The following is a 5,288-nucleotide window of genomic DNA, read 5'->3' on the forward strand; positions in this document are numbered from 1 at the left end:
CATCCGTGCACCCCCTCCAGCAAATCTTCCCCTGCTCAAAATCATCCCCTCCACTAGAAAATTTGGTGCTCCCTACTTAATTATTTGGTCAAGAGCAGTATTTTTCAGTGAAGAAACTTCAAGTAAGTCTACCCAGTAATAATTTGAGAATATTTCTATTGTGGTGATGGACCTCAGAAGGCCAGAGGACACCCCTACTATGGCATCGAGTGTATAAAAGTGAAAAAAGAGAATCTATAGAAGTAAAACATCAGGGAAGGGCAGCAAAGGTGCTTGGGGGTACAGAGCAAGTTCCAGAGTAAAACAGCCTCAAGAAAGGAGGATTCATCAGCCTGGAAATTATACAGGTGGCTGGTGGTGAGAGTGGGCTGTAAATCCTGGGGGAGCTGGAGAAGGTGCATCAAATAATGGCCAATAAAGGCAAAATGGAATTATCAGGAACAACTACAGGGGCAAAGGAGGTAAAAATGGAAGAGAAAAGAGTTAAACAAGTTTGAAAAGGTTGAGTTCATTAGTGGCTTTTAAACTCACAAAGCCTAATGGCACCTGTGCTCTGCAAGAAGGAAATTTTTGTGCTGTTTTCTCTGTATTGCTGGTGCATATGCAGAGAAAAGGAGAAGTCTGGGTTTACAGTTTATTCTCAGTATCTGCTGCTGACCAACAGCAGAAACAAGGGTCATGTTTTGGTGTGATCCTGTCTGCAATTCATCCACCACTCTTCTGGGCTAAGGAAACAAGCCATATGGAGAAAAGATACATGATTTTTGGTACAGTGGAAGTTTCTTTTCTGGCTTGTTGACAAAATAAATTTGCCTTGATTCAGACTTTGTTGATTAAAGGAACTTTGCAGGGTCATAGATGGACACCCGTGTCTTACTTAGACTGACAATGAAAGCTGGTGTTAACCTGCTTGTTGCAGCATAGTCTGTCTTCCTACACCTCTGTGGTGATGCATTTTGCAATTAGAGCAAGTATAATGCTTTTGTTAGCTTTGCTGTAGTAGAAATGGTCAAAGGCTTGATGCTGGACCTTCCTTCTACATTTAATTTGAGACTGAGAGCAAAGACTTCGTTTTGAAATCTGATAGCACCCAACCAGTGACTCAAAGAAAAAATAATCTCGTTTCTAAACACAGAGGGTTGCCTGCAGTGGGGCCAGACCTGTGGCCATGTGGAAGGGAAGTGGGAAATCCCCAGGCAGGGAACTCAAGCTGGTGACAGGAGGATGCTGAAGACAAAGTGCACAGCGCAGATAGCAGAGGGCAACAGGTTTGTGGAGCCTCATCTTCATCCCAGGCCATAAAGCCACTGCCCTGCCCATCCTGGACACCTGGGTTGCCTGACTGACTCACTGTAGCCAGGCAAGCAGCCAGCAGGGTGTTGTGGCTGGGTCCTGATTATCTAATTAATTTATGGCTTGACACATGAGCCCAAGGGCAGCCTTAATTACCACGTCTGCCATCCTCCTGCTCACTCAGTCCTTCCACCCTCTTGCTCACAGTTCCTTTGAAGTGCCGTGGCAGGACTCCTTGAGGTCTGTGCTGTGCTCTCCTGGTGGTTTCCACACCAGGACAGGAGGATGGTGCTGTGGTTTGCTCCCTGAGTGCTGGGATGGCCCTGGAACACAGAAACACAGCACACACTTATTCCAGCAACACCAGAGGGATGAAACAGCCCCTGGTGTGCAGACCAACCTTCTTATCCAGAGGCCCCGGGGCATCTCCAAAGATGGAAGTCAACAACCTTGTGTTGCCATCTGGTCCCACAACCAAAGCAAACAAGGGACTCCAGTCCAGCCCCCCCATGTAAGGCCCTGAGCCACATTTCCTCCTCCAGAGACACCAACCCCAGCCTCAGAAAGCAGCGGGAAGCCGTGAGAGTGCAGGGCAGTCACACCGCGATGGCTTGGATCTTGCAGCCGACAAAAGCTTTCCCAGCAAACTTTGCTTCCCAGTGCTCTTCCCCGCCACTGACAAACCTGTTGCTTCTTGGGAAGGATTAAAGGGAAAAAAAAAAAGTACATTTCCTTGCAAGCCAAGATTTGTGTTGGCCTTGAGTAAATGTCCTGAAGCAAATCCGTGTTTACCTAATGAATTAACTGGGAAGGAGCAAAAGTCACTTGTGGGTAAAGAAGAGATAAGCCACAGTGTCAGCACACCTTCACAACTGAGGTCACCAGTTACCAGCCAAAATGCTGGCAAACTAGATTTTATGAGTGTATTTTTTTATTTCTTTTTCTGGTGACGCCCATCCCTACCATTTTATGGTGGGGTGGAAAGAGATGAGGCAGAGGGTTGAAATTATTAGGGCTGCAAGCCCACACCACACAAGCTCCCTTCTCCCCTCCAGCCCTGTCTGGGTGGATGTGCTTCCTGTGCCTATCTTTCCCCATGGAGCAGCTCACAGAGCTGCAGGAGACCTGCCAAGCCCTAGGTGAAGGTGGGAGACCTCCCTGGGGGCTTGGGAGCACCATGACTCCCCTCAGAGACCCACCTGGGAACAGCAGCATCCAAACATCTCCCTTTCCACCACAAAGAAGCACCTCAGGCCCCAGTGCTGCCCCTTCCAGCTGCAGCCACCCTGTTCCAAAAGCTGGGAGTTGGAGGCAGCAACTGGGCTGAGGGGGCTGGTGCAGAGGGGTTTCACAGAAGGAAGAGCATTACTGGCCTCCCACCTTCTAAAATAAGGTTGCATTCCCCTCACTGTGTTCAGTTCCCCTGACATCTGACACAAAAAATTGCCAAGAATGTTTTGGGGTTTTTTCATTTTTTTCTTTCACTTAAAGCAGATACAGAGGTGTTTTCTAGACAGCCAGAGAACAAAGAAACAAGAGCTTATCCTTAACTAGTCCAACATTTACATTCCTGTCTGCTGGAGAATTCCTCATGTCTCTCCTCAAGGGCTGGGTGATTCTGGCGTGGTGCTGCAGGACTGCATGGATGTCCTGCACAGATGCAGTTACAACGCACACTCAAATCTCTGCATCGCTGTGCCCAGGATCTGGATCCACATTTAGATTAAGATATGCCAAAAAAACACTGTGGTTCTGAAAGTAAACTTAAAAACTACCTGAAGTGTGGAAACCCAAAAACTGTCTACAAGACCCGAAATGGTACCAAAGGATGGGAAGGGTCTGACTTTTGGAGCACACAACACCGGTGAGCTGCTCCCCTGCTGACGTACTCAGCAGTCACATCTCATGAATTGCTGGGTGGGAGGTGAGCTGAATCCTTCTCTGGATTACCAAACCCCTGTGTCCCAGTACTTCTCCCAACCCCTGCCTGAAGCTCCAGGGTTGATCCATCAGCCATCAAATATGCCTGACTTATTACAGGTGTCCTGTGACGGCCCCGTTACTTCCTGCTAAATACAGACTCTTGGCCAAAGGATAAATGGAAATCTCCACTGGAGTTGGGAGGTAAGCCAAGAGAATGGGAATGATAACACAGAGCTGCTTTCACTTAACGAAAATATATGACAAGGAGCATAGGCTAACGTTTATAGAGTACTCTGGAGATAGGAGATTGCAGTTATCAGGTTATCAAACTGCGCCGATAACTTCAAGGGGAAGAAAATCAAGATGCTCATTATTTCAGCTGAGGGAAAATAAGATGAACTCAGCAAGGCAGAAGGAGTTACATGCAAACTTGCCTCATTCAAAGCAAAATGCCATTTTATTGCTTTATTTAAAAGAAATGGTATTGCTGTCACTGAGCAAGACAAATGCAGCATCATTTGAACAGAATGATGGAGTGACACAGGCTGGAAGGGTCCTAGTCCAGCCTCCTGCTTCAGAAATGGGGCAGTACTAAGTTCAGCCCAGGCTGCTCAGGGTTTTGTCCTTGTGGGTCTTGAAAACCTCCAAGGCTGGAGCTGTGCAACCCTCTCCACCACCCAACTGACCCTGCAGCCTAAAGCCGGAACCTCCCAGGTTGCCTGATTTATTCAGAACTTGCTGAAAGCATAGATACTGCCCAGGTCAGAGTCAGCCTTTGCTCAGGATGAGCAGCAGAGGCTGCCAAATTTCAAGTCTCTCCACGACACCGAAGTTACCTGAGTCCCATGAGCTAAGAGATAAGCCACACTCACCACCTCCAGTGTGTCAGACGAGTGTGTTCTCTGGCTCCAGAGCTGAGTTTATATGTACTGGTGGTAGGGGACACCCCTGAGCTCCTGGAGAGATGCTGATTGGGTCCTGCCCCACACCTAACTATGCCCAGTACCTGACTGCCCTCCGAGGGTAGATGATGGGGCTGTAAAATAAAGATAAGCAATTTATTGTTCGTTTCAATCTGTACTTATCTTCAGCAGTGCTGTCAGCCCATCCCCCAGCAATTCTGTGCTGGTTTCAGAATTTCGTTGCTCATCTGGTTTTGTGTCTTGTACTGAACCTGCTGCTTAAACCTGGCTCCCCATAGTCAGCCTGTGCCTTGCTGAATCAGGAATAAGCAATGACAGAAATTATATAATATGTTGGGTGCTGTGTCTGGTAGGGACTCTCTGTGTCCTCTGGGATCCTAGGATTAGTCTCTGCACCACTTCCAGCCCTAAACCTCTTTCTCCTGCTCCTCATGAAACTGCTATACTATTAAATCAGCTGAGAGCAGAGAGCAGCTTCTGCTCCGTGGGGATTCCCAAACGCCAGCTGGGTGATCAGGAAAATATCTGGATGCAGATTTTACTGAAAGAGGGAGAGCCCATGGGAATGTCAGTCCCCCATTTTCCCACTCCTTCCCAGAGCCAGGGCAGCATGCAATGCCACCTGGCCCAGGCTGGGGCTGTGCTCCCCCAAAACACAGCAGTGAAGGAACCTTCACCACTGTTGAGGTCATCAGGCAAGAATAAGGCTTGTCAGAATGCTTATTTTGGAATTAAACCTCTTGAAGACACGACTGGTGTAGGCATTAGCACAGGGATGACATTACCTTTGGTCTTTTTGCAATAAATGGACCCTCTGGAAAACATTGCCAGAGGTAATCCATCGTAGCAAAATCTTGTGGGCTGTCTGATGTGACACAGAGCATGCAGGTCTCTTGTGAAGAGGCTGCAAATAACCCCAGCCCCAGCAAGAATTGTGTTTTCTGGGCATTGCAGTTACAGAATAACCCAGCCACCCCTGCCTGGCTGTCTTCTGCAGCAGCATGTGCTCAAAAATAAGATTCTTCCCTTCAGTGACCAAACTGCAAGAATATGAGGATCTTTCCAACCTCAGATGAAACCAAGATTTAGAGGGGTATTGGAGGGGTAGAAGACAATTTTGAAATAAAATTATTTATTTAGAGAAATATA

Source organism: Corapipo altera, unplaced genomic scaffold (genome assembly GCF_003945725.1).
Source record: "Corapipo altera isolate COAL_440 unplaced genomic scaffold, ASM394572v1 0, whole genome shotgun sequence".
NCBI classification, from domain to species: domain Eukaryota; kingdom Metazoa; phylum Chordata; class Aves; order Passeriformes; family Pipridae; genus Corapipo; species Corapipo altera.